The 15,221-nt window shown below is 37.3% G+C and overlaps 1 protein-coding gene across 7 annotated transcripts in view; it reads left to right on the top strand.

The window, feature by feature from the left end:
* The window catches only part of Grm8 (glutamate metabotropic receptor 8), a 906,417-nt gene that overhangs the window by 453,814 nt on the left and 437,382 nt on the right, over positions 1-15,221 (top strand).

Raw genomic sequence — 15,221 nt, 5'->3', positions numbered from 1 at the left:
GCCTGAGAACCACTGTCGGGAATTTTGGTGTGTAGTGTAAGAAGAGATCCTGTTCAGCAATTCCTCGGTGGTTGATTGACAGATGGGTGCAAAGCATAAAAACATATGCATTTCATTTTGAAGATGTAGGGCAATTGAAAATGTCTAATTAATTCTGCACTGCTTCTTGAAATGATAGTACTTCGAATGTATTGGTTTACTTTAATTATGTTAAAATAATTTTATGTTGTAGTTTTTACATTTTAAAATGTGGACTCTAGAAATAAACACATAAGAATTACTTGTCCCATTATAGTTGTATTGAGCAGTTGGTCTACTATTTCAAGACCACGAAAAAAATGGTCACATGGAACATTTAACCTAGCCCCTCACTGTATTTGATAGCACAGGATTGAATGAGATCTCAAAGAATGAACGTAAAGAAAGAAAGGAGATGAGAACACATCCTTTGAGAATGCTTTAATTAGAGATAATAGTAGGAACCCGAGAGGCAATGTTCATAGACCCATCTCTTCCAGTTACCATTATGGTGTTTTTGTTTATATCAATACTTTTTGAGAAAATAAGTATGTGGGAAATTGGAAATGAAGAATGGATCAACATTTGCTTTCTTCAAGTGAACACTTTATTCAGCTCTGCAATCATGTTCTATTTCATTTTTTAAGATTTATTTATTTTACATATATAAGTACATTGTAGGTATCATGAAATATATGCATCCCATTATAGATGGTTTGTTAGAGTTACCGTATGGTTGCTGGGATTTGAACTCGAGACCCGTGGAAGAGCAGGCAGTGCTCTTAACTGCATACCCATCTCTCCAGCTCCATGTTCTATTTCTTGAGACCCCACTTATTTACTCATCTCATCCATGTACTTCTGTTTTCCCCATAACATCGCCTTTTTTTCTATCTCCAATCTGACAATTCAGCTTCCTGTCTCTTCCTCTGATATCTATCATAACAAAGGAGATCCCTTTCCAGCTGTATCCCATACACATGTTTTGACTGTCATACACTCATACCCATCATGTTTTATCAAGTTTCTGCTTAGCGACCCATTTCAATGATATACTGTACCGTGGCCCCATTCACAGAGGAACATAGCTCCATCAGATTTTCTTCCAGCGTCAGTATTTCCCTCTCTTGACTGGAGTGCTACAATCAGTATAGAAAATTGTTCTTTCTCTCATCTTCATGAAATCGTTCCTTGATCCCACTTAGCTCTCTAGTGATTGCTCTTTTTCTCTTCTTCCATTCACATCAAAATATCTTGAAAGGGTTGCCTGTATGCGCTGCCTTCAATTTCTCTTCCTCATACCCTCCTGGACCTCCATCAAACATAATTTTCACCATTTGCCACCCTTTATCAAGGTCACTAATAACTTTCAAGTTCCCAAATCATTTATTGGTCCTCATCTTACTTGACTGCTCAAAGGCACTTGATGCAGTTGATCTTGTTATTTGCCCTTGGCCCCCAGGATGCTCCATGTCCTTAATGTATATTTTTTGTCCTTGTACCTGTGACCACTCCTTCCCTGCCTTTACATCCTCCAGCCTTATAGTATTCATTTATTGTTTATGTGAATTCACATCTGGCTGTTCAACCAGATATACCTGAAGAAAGTTGATTTTATTATTCACTGCAGCAGGAAGAACATATCACAGGTAATAGTAGGTAGTTTAATAAGATGATGTTTGAAATAATTATTATAGGTTTTGGTGTTTGTTTTGGATGTTTATGAGTAGAGTTTAAAAAGTAAAAAGGTCACACTTGGTTGACTACTGTTGGGCAATTATACAACTTCTTTAGTACGTAATATCTACAGGGAGATAAAGACTTCTTCAAGGCTAAAGCTAAAATTTATAAAGATGCGATAGTCTTTAATTATTACATGGACAATAGTTGGTCTTTTTGTTTGAACATTTGTGCCTGTGCTATGACATGATTGTAGAATGGGCTCCTGGTTGTCTTGATCCATCATAAGAAGAGTCATCTTGTCTGATGAAAATGCTTACTGAAATTATTTATGGCTAATTGATCAATGCCAGGATGCCAGGGCTACCTGTGAGTCCCAGATTAGCATAGAAAGGACTAATGCCTAGTAGATACTATGAGGCTCCCATATGGTGTTAGAGGCTGATTTTTTCAGGATGTCATCTAATCAGTATCGTAAGTCCCATCAGTGTGTGACTAGTCTTAACTTCATAGCCACAGGTTTTAGGGTAATGGGTCAAAAGGACAGTTGAAAGTCTTTTCCTTAGAGGACCTTTTACCCTGATCATGTCTGGGCCTAGGCTTCTGAGAATCCTCTCCAAGTCCACTTATTCACTTTTCTAAGAGAACGCCATTCTTCTCTTTTGTTTATATATCAGAAATTTCCTTCTTTAGCTTTTATGTAATTATGTTTTTTCTATTATCCCATGCTTGAAATTTGGAAAATTATGAAACATATGCAGTGTTGACCTCTTTTAGACTCCAGGGTTTTCCCTCTGATCCAAGTCACCAGAATCCCCACTTTTAAGTTATGGAAAAGCACCTAACTGTTCTGCCGACATCTGTTCTTTTCCTCCTTTATTCAATTTTTGGCATGTAGTATTATCCTTTTAGAGAGAAGATCATTCTACCCATTTGCAGAAAGCCCTTTAATAGCTTCTTGTGTTTGGTTTCTATCTGATGGTAAAATCTAACATCTTTCTCGACATGTTTGGTCTGATACATTGACTTCCACCCTTCCCACACTGCTTCAGCAACAGTGACCTCCTTGATGACCTTTAATACCCATTTTCTATTTAGGGCTTTTGGAATTGTCTCCCCCACCTCATAGAGTGTTACTTCTCCATATACCTCCTTGTCTTCTTTTTTAGGTTTCTAACCCAATATTATGTGAGTATCCTAACTTTATCTCTGAAATCATAACCTCCTACATGAGCATGGACTCACCACATTTCTTACTTATTTGGTATTCAGTAGCTGGCACCTTATTGTATACAATATTTTGTTTACTGGTTTTATTGTTTCTTTCATCTCCACAGGAGGCAGAACTTTTGCTTGTTTTTCAGTGCTGTATAAAAAGTATCTGTCCATGAGGACTGCTCGGCCATTTCAGGGACAATAGATGCTGAGGTGGTTAGACAGTCAAAGGAAGACGATGTGAACAATGATCAAACTTCCATAAAACGTGGCCCCTGTAAATATCTGCCAGTATGCTGATGTGGCACATCAAACTCTCTTTCATCTTTCTGGCTTCATCCACACTCGTGGTTAGAGGCTAATTTCGGTATATGCTCAGGCTAGACAGGAGTGCCTCCTGGGACACTCTTTTCTGTCCCGGAGAGTGCTTTGTACTAGACATTCTTGTTTCTAAGCATCAGGGACACTAGGCAGCATTACCAAGGGTAAATTACATGTCTTATGAGACTTGACTTAGTGAGAAGCTTTCCCCCATTTAGATAGCATTATCAAAAAGTTTAGGTAAAGAGAGTGCAGAGCACAGTACTGACAAAATCAAATCTAGTAGCAATTCGTTTGTCAGTACTGTGAACGGTCACCATTGCCAGGGGCAGGCTGACATTGAGTAAATATTGCTTGTATCTTTTATCTACAATTTAATTATTCTAGACCTTTCTAACTAAAGGAATAAAAGTGAAGTGAAAGGGTTGAATATCTTTCCAGAACCAAGTTAGAAGCACCAGAACTTGTTTTTGTACTGAATTATAATATTTATTAAACCTTCTGAGACATCTTAAACCATATTGAAATTTTTTTCTTATTCTTTTTCATGTTTTGAGACACAAATTGTGTTCTTTGACCAAGTTCTGGATTGGAACTCACTATATAATTGTGGAGTCCAGGCTAGGTTCCATTTAAGAGAAATGTTCCTCTCCTTAACCTCTTAAATGCTGGAATAACAGCTGTGAGCCACTACATCCAGCTTTAACAGAATGGTTAAGAGCTATATTTACAAAATCTAGAAACCTGTGACTTAACACCAGACACAGTCCAACCTGTTTCACTAACCTTTGAACTAGGATATAAGTGCTTGCCTTGACATTAGCCTTAAATGTGTTCATATTTACATATTTGAATATTTTACATTTCTACGAAAACATAACTTATTATCACAGACATTATCTTAGAGTTAAAATGACGGAATAAGATCAGGGCCTTGCTCAACCCTCATTCTTTTTGTAGGAGATAGGAATTGACAGAGATACACAGCGGAACAAGGTTCAGAGAGCAAAAGATGGTGGAGCATTCAGTCCTAAATGGGGATGTCTTCATCAAAAGCCTCCCCCCAAATCTCGGGAATCTATGCAGAAGAGGAGGCAGAAAGACTATAAGAGCCAGAAGGGTGAATGGCTTCAGTAAAAACAGTATCATCCCGACACAAAAGACCTGGTATCTAAGTGATCTTACGGAGACTGTGACAGAATGCACCTACCATAGCAGCATGGGTTCAAGCCAGATGGTGGGAAGTAGACATATGTTCCCACCCCTTACCAAGAAGCTATTTGCAGTTTATTTCTGCATGAAAATCAGTTTTCTTCATTGGAAAGTCAGTGGATATACCACACACCAGGGTAGGCCTTGTGCTTGTTGTTGGCCAACTTAAAAGGAGCTTCAGTTTTTTGTGGGGGTGGACTTTTTGTTTTGACATTTTTGTCTTTTTAGATTTATATTTGTTTGTTTTGATTTTTGCTTTATGGGTTTTTCTTTAAGAGAGAGAGCGCACATAAAGTTGGGTAGGTAGAAAAGATGTAGCAGGAGTTGGAGGGAAACATTCTCATTATATATTAAATAAAAATCTTTAATTGAAATAAAATTATTCTTGGACAGTTTCATAGAGATAAAGGATGATATACAGTCATATCCACTCTCCAATTTGTCCTCCAACTTTACCTGAACATCTCCCTCATTTCCTGATCTAAGTTTCATGTCCTCTGGTTCTAACAACAACGACAACATCACCCAGTAAGTCCAACTAGTGCTGCCTATTCATGATAACATTTTTAATTTACTTTTGTTTGAATAGTCTAATATTGCTCCAGACAATTTAGAGGTGAACTAACTGACTTTGCTAGCACATGCATTTTTTTTTCAGAGTTCAAGATGTCAGGAAAATAATTTTCTGATAGATGGAATGTTTTGTAAATATAGGCCTCAAACCCTAGTTTTTCTTTTGCTTTTGTTTGTTTTGTTTTTAAGCGATGTGTCCCACATAGGAATTCCAGTATTAGTTCTTGTGCCTTTCAGCTATTTCAATGTGAACATTGATGTATATGACTCACCTGCCAAGTTCAATGACTCAGTTCCCAGAGGCAGTGCAGGCTGGATTTGGCATTACCTTCCTATACTCTTCATCATCACTTACTGCTGTTTTGTTTGATTTTTAATATTCGGTAGCAAATAATGGGGGTATTTTCTTTTCTTGTTCTCCTTACCGTTTTCAATTTATGTCTACTGGATCTATACTTATGTAAAGAGGAATTCCATCATAGAAAGAGAAGGTTGGGAGTCTGGCAGATGAGCCTTTAAGAGACTACTTCTAGAAACAAAAAGATTGTGGATCCCCTAGGGCTCTTACTGGACCTAGAAAACTTAAAAACAACACCAAAATCCTTTCATTCACAGTCCATACCATACAGGTAGTATTTGATATAAAAGTATGCACATATATATTAAAATTTGATATCATTATGTTTTGCATAAGTAGCTTACCCAAAAGGGATGGTCTTGTGAGAATATGGTGATCGGAACACATTGTATGGAAAAAATCTATTTTTAACAAAGATAAGATAAAAATATGGTGATGCTTTGAACCAAATGGTGGAATGATACCTGTAGATGGCAGAAACCGGAACTTAAGACCCTGTAGTCTCCCATCTTCTTGTCACCAACTCAGTTCCTCTGCTCTTTGCCTTTTCTTATCCTCTATTTCTGTCTTTTCATTATAACCTTTCTGAATTTCATATTGAAATAAAAGGGATTAGCTTCTAATTGGCTCTAGTTGAGTCTGGTCCCCATGGTCACCATTGGTCAAGCTTTTGTACGGTTGGGTAAACAACTGGATGGAGTTTCACAGCTATGGAAGTGAATATGGTATGAGAACACAGGGTTGAGAGAAGGAAGTGGGAAGCCAATTTATCATGCCTACTACTCATCACTTCTGGTTTGGCTTGAAAATCTTTTGCAGTAGTTAGGTTCCTGGTTCTGTTGAAAGCATTTATGTCTAGAATTCTAGAATGTACTCTTCAGAGATGCATCCATATATATATATATATATATATATATATATATATATATATATATATATATCACCTGACCTCATCATGCTGTATGTAACTGACAATTCTCTATGGAGACTTGAAGTCCATTATTTTTCTTTCTGAGTCTGGAGAAAAAATCCAAACAGAACTAGGATGCATAACTCTTGGGTTATAAAAAGCAATATGATAATGACCTAGCCCTCTTGAGTGCAAGCTTAGAGTCCTTAGTCAAAATATAAAAGTAGCCTTCTTAATATTACCATGTTGGAAAGATCATGTAGAGGGATCACATAGGGACAAAGATGTCTAATGGTCTCCAATTCTTTTAGTTCTATCTAAGATCATGTAGAGAGATCACATAGGGACAAAGATGTCTAATGGTCTCCAACTCTTTTAGTTCTATCTGTTGTAGCCTTCGATACTTTTGGCCCTCACTCCTGAAGGTAACCATAGCTGACTCCAAGTGAAATAGTGATAAATTGTCTCATTCATATCCGGATTATAGACTCAAAGTGAATATATTCAGCTGTTACTTTTAGCTGTGAAGTTTGGGGACATTAAATAATCATTGAGTTTGTCAATAATGGGAGCCTTGCTGAATTTTTGAATGTTAGCTCTTATGAGATCACAAGCATCTACACTTATAAAGGAATTCATTGAAGTAAATCTGTTTACTTGGAATAAAATAGACCTCTGGGCCTAGGGAATTGACTCAGTAGATAAAAATGTTAGGAATGAACAGCTCAGCACATGATGTTAGAAATACAGTTCAGGTGTCTGGTGCCATATAAAAGCCAGTGAAGGTTGTAGAGAACAATTTGTAGTACCAGCACTCTGGATGCTCACTCTGGTAAGCTCTGGGTTCAGAATATGGCTCTGACTTAATAAAGTTGGAAATAATGAATGAAGAGACCTGGTACCAACCTTGGGCTACCATACCCTCATACATCTGCATACATACTCACAATTTGCTCCCCACACACTACAAGAGCAAAACAGTGCTAAATACAATATAGCCTTTTTACTACTTTTCAGTAAACATCTTTTCCCTTATGTATTACTTCATAGACAAAACTATAAAAGAATAAGATGCTATTGTATTTAAAGGGATAGAACATGATTATTTTGGGGGAGAAACTGATTTTGTCATTCCAAGGGACAATTTGCAATGGATTAGAGGGTTACGTTTAATCTATATTTCATTTTATCAATAAATGCACATGTCACCATTTAGTTGATTTTTTAAATGAGAAAACTTCATTTTGAATTTGAATTTTAATGGTGAGCTTCTAAACTCCTAACATCACCCTCAGATTTTCCAGAGTTTACTGTAAACCACATTCCACATGTATATGACTTAGGCAGTTTAATTGTCTTCCTGAGCCTTAACCATTTATACAGTTCTCAGGATCAATCATGTATATCTACTTATCTGCATTATATACCATATTATATATAATATATGTATAATTTATTTTCTGGGCAAAATATTCAGAAATAAGATTAGTAATTATTTTTCTTTTTCCTTAAGAGGGGGCATAGGATCAGTGATGAAGATCTAGTGTTTCTTTCACACACTTGACTTTCTTCCCATGTTCTTCTATGCATTCCTCTAAAACCCTAACCATCATCATTGTTCTTCCTCCAGCACATGCCTACCCTCACATGGCACTAAGACTACATGAGTAGATCAGAATTTATTCTTACTGTGGATTTCCTTAGTCTCTTAAGTGACTAATACAGTTTCCATAAGGTATGTTTAATATCTTTGGCAGTACAAGTTCTGATCCAAAACACAAATATTTATGCATGCACAAGAAATGATTCTTAGATTTTTATTTTCGTATTTAAATGACATTTTCACAGATATGTTTTTGTATTTTTAAGTTTTACTTATTTCTCCATCAGCCTGAGATGTTAGAGGAAGCTTAGTTAAATGTGACTCATTTATATGCAGATTGAAAATAGAAAAAAAATCTTGACGGTTCTACTTTATTTTCACTACGTCTTAGGGGAAGATAAGAATAAGACAAAGTCTGTTTAAATGAGCCTGAGGATTCTCACCTTGAAAATAGATGTGAACTATTTACAGAGGCAAATACAACCACTTCAATGTTTCCAATATCTTCTCTTAAACTACTGAAATTTTTTTTCTTTTTTATTAGTTCTTTGAGAGACTCATAAAACATGGTGCTTCATATTCATCCTCTCCCAGTTTCTCTCACTCCACTACCAACCTAGTTTTGTGTCTTTTTCTTGAAAGGAATCCTTCAAGACAAAGTTGTGTCCCCAAAATATTTTTAAATGTGGGGGGTCTTCCATTAGAGAGTGGCTGAGTCACCATGGGTTACATTCTTAGAGAATTCTACCCCTTAGAATTCTTAGCTGCCTCTCTAAGCAGCTAACAATTACCAATAGCTCCCCCAGTTCAGTGAACCCAACTCCTATCTCTGTGGTGGAACTTTGTCAGGCTTGGGTTCCCAATGGTTTTGTACATGCTAACACAATATATGCAGCTATCCCACTGTGTCTGGATGATAATGTTTCTTTGAAGTTTTCTACAGCCTCAGGTTCTTATGCTCTTATCCTCTTCTACAGTGAACCCTGAGCCCTGGGAATTGAACTGTAGTGTGTTTCCTGTAGGACTCAGTATTCTGCAATTTCTCATGCTCTGCCCCTTGGCCAGTTTTAGGTCATTGTGCTAAGTGTGATGCAATAGATGCTTATCAGATATAGGCTGAGAGATGATTTGCCTGCATGCAGCTCTAAGTCCTTAGGAGTCCGAATCCATTACTTATTTAGGAGTAAAACAGTGGTAGGGCCTACAGCCCATTACCTCTCTAGACACATATTCTTAGCCTGATAATGGCATGGGTTTCATCTTGTAGTGCGAATTGTGTTCTGGTTGGTTTTCAGGCATTAGTTTGATGGGAACTCTTGGACTATGATTTCACATGAACAAAAGTATCACTACTAAAAATGTTACAGTAAGACAGTATGGATCTGTAAGCCAATCCCACTGGGAGAGAGCTGCTCCACCAGGAGATTGACATACCTAAGGTCACAGGTGAGACCACTACTATTGCTTTAATGCTTGGCACAAGAGGGACCTTCCTGGAGCCCACAAGACACAGGAACTGCGGAACAGCAAAGGACAGGATCCTTCTATTTCCCATCTGTGCCCTGGAGCTAAGCCTGCACCACAGTTCTCTACAACCCAATATCGCCCAGAGTGAGCTGATTGCCTAAAAGTGCTAACACGCAGGAGGGACAAGATACAGTTAGAGACAACAAGAATAGCTAGCACCAGAGAACCAGATGGAGAGATACAAGTGCAAGAAAGTAAGCAACAGAAACCGAGACAACTTGACATTATTGCAAAGCAGCTCTCCCACCACAGAAAGCCCTGTATAGACCAACAAATGGGAAAAGCAAGATTCTGATTTAAAGTCACATCTCGTGATGATGATAAATGACTTTAAGAGAGACAAAAATAACTTCCTTAAGGAAATATAGGAGAAAACAGGTAAACAGGTAGAAGCCCTTAAAGAGGAAATATAAAAATCCCCTAAGAAATTCAGGAAAACACAACCAATCAGGTGAAGGAATTGAGCAAAACCATCAAGGTTCTAAAACTAGAAATGGAAACAATAAAGGAATCACAAAGGGAGACAACCCTGGAGATAGAAAACCTACCAAAGAAATCAGGAGTCATAGATACAGGCATCACAAAGAGAATACAAGAGATAGAAGAAAGCATCTCAGGTATAGAAGATATCAAAGAAAACATTGAAACAACAGTCAAAAAAATGAAAAATGCAAAAAGCTCCTAACCCAAAACATCCAGAAAATCCAGAACACAATGAGAAGACCAAATCTATGGATAATATGTATAGAAAAGAGAGAGCACAACTCAAAGGGCAAGTAAATCTGTCAACAAATTTATACAAGAAAACTTCCCTAACCTAAAGAAAGGGAGGCTCAAAAACATACAAGAAGCCAACAGAACATCAAATAGATTAGACCAGAAAAGAAATTCCTTCTGTCACATAATATGCAAATCACCAAGTACACAAACAAGGAAAGAATATTAAAAGCAGTAAGGAAAATGGTCAAGTAACATATAAAGCAGACTTATAAGAATTACACCAGACTTCTCACCAAAGACTATGAAAGCCAGAAGATCCTGCATAGATGTTATATAGACCCTAATAGAACACAAATGCCAGCCCAGGTGACTATACCTAGAAAAACTCTCAATTACCATAGATGGAGAAACCAAGATATTCCATGACAAAACCAAATTCACACAATTATCTTTCCACAAATCCAGTCCTACAAGGGATAATAGATAAAAAACTGCAACATAAGGAGGGAAACTACATCCTAGAAAAAGCAAGAATGTAATCTTTCAACAAACCCAAAAGAAGATAGTCCCCAAATCAAAACTCTACCACTAACAACAAAAATAACAGGAAGCAACAATCACTGGTCTTTAATATCTCTTAACGTCAATGGACACGATTCCCCAATAAAAAGAGATAGACTACAAGATTGGATATATAAATAGGACCCAGCATTCTGCTGCACACAGGAAACACATCTCTTCACTCTTAGGTAGTAAGCTACCTAAGAGTAAAAGGCTGGAAAAAATTCTAAGCAAATAGTTCCAAGAAAAACTTGGGGTGGCCACTGTAATATTGAGTAAAATCAACTTTTAAGCTAAAGTTATCAAAAAAGATGAGGAAGGACACTTCATATCCATCAAAGGAAAATCTACCAAGATGAACTCTCAATTCTGAACATCTATGCTCCAAATGCAAGAGTACCCACATTCATAAAAGAAACTTTACTAAAGCTCAAAGTACACATTACACTTCACACAATAATAGTGGGAGACTTCAACACCCAACTCTCACCAATGGACAGATCATGGAAACAGAAACTAAACAGAGACAGAGTAAAACTAACTAATTTATGAACCAAATGGATTTAACAGATATCTACAGAGCATTTTATCCTAAAACAAAACAATATACCTTCTTCTCAGCAGCACATAAACATATGGAAACTGAACAAATCTCTACTCAATGGTAATGTGGTCAGGGAAGAAATAAAGAAATTAAAGACTTTTTAGAATTTTATGAAAATGGAGGACAACATACCCAAACTTGTGGAACACAATGAAACCAGTGCTAAGAGGAAAACTCATAGCTCTGACTGCCTCCAAAAGGAAACTGGAGAGAGCATATAATAGTAGCTTAATAGCACATTTTAAAGGTCTAGAACAACAACAACAAAAAGCAAATACACCCAAGAGGAGCAGATGGCAGGAAATAATCAAACTCAGGGCTAAAATCAACCAAGTAGAATCAAAGAAAACTACACAAAAATCCACAAAATCAGGAGCTGGTTCTTTGAGAAAATCTACAATATAGATAAATCCTTAGCTAGACTAACCAGAGGGCAGAGAGACAGTATACAAATTAACAAAATCAGAAATGAAAAAGGAGACATAACGACAGAAACTGAGGAAATATGAAAAATCATCAGATCATATTCTAAATACTATTAGATTCAACAAAATTGGAAAATCTAGATGAAATGGATAATTTTCTAAACAAATATTAGGTACCAAAGTGAAATCAGAATCATATAAACCATCTAAATAGTGCCAGAACCCAAAAGGAAACAGAAGTAGTCATTAAAAGTCTCCCAATCCAAAAAAGCTTAGGACCAGATGGGTTTAGTGCAGAATTCTATCAGACCTTCAAAGAAGACCTAATACCAATACTCTTCAAGATATTCCATGAAATAGAAACAGAAGGAACACTACAAAAATCGTTCTATGATGCCACAGTTACATTGATACCTGTCCACACAAAGAACCAATAATGAAAGAGAACTTCAGACCAATTTCCCTTATAAATATCAATGCAGAAATACTTAATAAAATTCTCACAAACTGAACCAAAAACACATCAAAATGATCATTCATTCTCCACGATCAACTAGCCTCAACCCAGGGATGCAGGGATGGTTCCATATACAGAAATCCATCATCATAATATACTATATAAACAATCTCAAAGGAAAAAAAAGCAAATGATCATCCCATTAGATAGTGAGAAAGCATTTGACAAAAACATTTCAATACCCCTTCATGTTAAAATTCTTGGGAAGATCAGGAATCAAAGACCCATACCTAAACATAGTAAAAGCAATAATGCAAACCAATGGCCAACATCAAACTAAATGGAGAGAAATTTGAAGCAATCCCACCCAAATCAGGGACAAGACAAGGCTGCCCACTCTTATTCAATATAGTACTTGAAGTTACAGCCAGAGCAATTAGACAACAAAAGGTGGTCAAAGGCATACAAATTGGAAAGGAAGAAGTCAAAATATCACTATTTGCAAATGATATAATAGTATACTAAAGTGATCCAAAAATTACACCAGACAACTCCTAAACCTAATAAACCACTTCAATAACATGGCTGGATATAAAAAGCAAATTGGTAGCCTTCTTCTACTCAAAGGATAAACAGGTTAAAAAGTAATTTAGGGGGTTGGGGATTTAGCTCAGTGGTAAAGTGCTTGCCTAGCAAGCACAAGGCCCTGGGTTCGGTCCCCAGCTCCGAAAAAAAAAAAAAAGAAAAAAAAAAGAAAATGTAATTTAGGGAAACGCCCTTCACAATTATCACAAATACTATAAAATACTTTGGTGGGACTATAACGAAGGAAGTGAAAGATATGTATGACAAGAACTTCAAGTCTCTGAAGAAAGAAATCATGGATGACCTCAGAAAATGGCAAAATCTCCCATGCTCATGGATTGGCAGGACTAATATAGTAAAAATGGCCAACTTGCTGAAGGCAATCTACAGATTCAATGTACTCCCCATCAAAATAACAACTCAATTCTTCATAGAGTTAGAAACAGCAATTCTCAAATTCATTTGGAATAATCAAAAACCCAGAATAGCAAAAATTATTCTCCACAATAAGAGAACTTCTGGGGGAATAATCACCCCTGACCTCAAGCTGTACTATACAGCAATAGTGATATAAGCTGCATGGTATTGATACAGAGACAGGCAGGTAGATCAATGGAATATAATTGAAGACCCAGAAGTGAATCCATACAACCATGGTCACTTGATCTTTGACAAAGAAGTTAGAACCCTCCAGTGGAAAAAAGACAGCATTTTTCCTCAAATGGTGCTGGTTCAACTGGAGATCAGCATATAGAAGAATGCAAATTGTTCCATTTTTATTCACTTGTACAAAGCTTAATTTCAAGTGTACCAAGAATCTCCACATGAAATCAGATACACTGAATCTAATACAAGAGAAAGTTGGGAAGAACCTCAAACACATGGGCACAGGGGAAAATTTCCTGACCACAACACCAATAGCATATGCTCTAAAATTAACAATCAACAAATGGGACCCCAGGAAATTGAAAAGTGTCTGTAAGGCAAAGGACACTAGTAGAAAAAGGCAACCAACAGACTGGGAAAAAGATTAGCAGAAGTCCCTATTTGAAAGCCTTGTCTTGTATCTGCCTTGGCCATTGCTGATTTGCGTGGAAATACTTTAGAAAGGCCACAAAGGACAGTGGGTGAGAGTTGGCTGGAAAATTAATTAAGCTAGTATAATGAGATTACTGTAGCATTTTATAAATCATGACCCTATTTAAATACCACCTTCTAATCAATAATATAGGAGAACATAGTGTGTTGAACTGGAGGAAGCTGCCATTTCTGGTGCTCTGTCCACGCTGTCTTGAATAACCACCAGGCGAAGCCGCCCTTCTTTCGGCACATGTAACAGCTGAACAGAAGGAAAACATCAGCAGTGTTCCGTCTCTAGCTCCCAGAAATATTGACTTCTTTTTTTAGTGATACTAAGTCTCATCTAAATGATTAAATCTTTAAAGAGAATGCCAGAGACCCAGCAAATGGTAATTACAATGCCTAATCCACCTCCTCACATCTTCCTGCAAGACAATATTTACTCTGGGTTATGGGTTTGCCAGAACAATCATGGCTGTGCCTCAGCTGCTGGGTGTTGAGCTGTGTCTCAGCCACGAGTTTGTGCAAGATGTTGTGAAGATCCAACTGGAACTCAGACGCTTTGTCAATGGCTAAAAATGTCTCACTAGAAATATATTAGCATTTGCACTTGGATCTCAGCTCGATTTCTTTTTTTACTCCAAGTAATTTTAGCTCTCTCCTCTCGTCTTCCCTCTGCTAATGTACCTAATCTAACAAGCCATATGTGATCGTGAGCTTTGCGATTTTTACAGACCTCTTTAGAGGCGAGCCTGGATTTATTCTTTCTTGAGGTTCTACTATGTATCAGGTGCCTAGCTGGTTACTGAAGTCCAGATTTGTCCAAACGGACACGAAATAAAACGAGTGTCTGGTGTTTCAAACTGTACACGGAGCATGCTCGTTGCGCACCTGGTCACATGTTGTATGTTAGAGATAGTTTTCCTCCTTTTAGCCCAGCCATTTTCTGTGATAATACATTTGTAAGTCTCAGTATCATTTCCTAAAATCACTCCCAATGACTGTCTGCAAGCGTTTTACATGTTTCCGTGTTACCTCTTTTATTCTCCCATAAAATTTTCCCGACTTGTGTTAATTTCCCATTGTTGCTACAACAAAACAATGCATATTGTCTTACATTTCTGAAAGCAGAGACGTCTGAAACAGGTCTCACTGGCCTAAAGTCCATAGTTCATTCCTTCTTCCAGGCGCAAGGAGATAATCTGGGTGGAAGGGGAGGGGTGGCACCTGCTCTGTTTTCCTCCTCTTTCCTTTTCTTGTACTTAGAGGCTACTCCTATTTATCACCCTGCCACCTCACCAGGTCTGCCTCAACTGCTCCCCACCCCCACTACCGAACCACTCTGAGTATATTAGCTCGATGTAAATGTTCT

The sequence above is a fragment of the Rattus norvegicus genome, chromosome 4 (assembly GCF_021556685.1).
Source record: "Rattus norvegicus strain SHRSP/BbbUtx chromosome 4, alternate assembly SHRSP_T2T, whole genome shotgun sequence".
Classification (NCBI taxonomy): domain Eukaryota; kingdom Metazoa; phylum Chordata; class Mammalia; order Rodentia; family Muridae; genus Rattus; species Rattus norvegicus.
The sequence above is the reverse complement of the archived record's forward strand: the minus strand, read 5'-3'. Positions and strand labels throughout refer to the sequence as shown.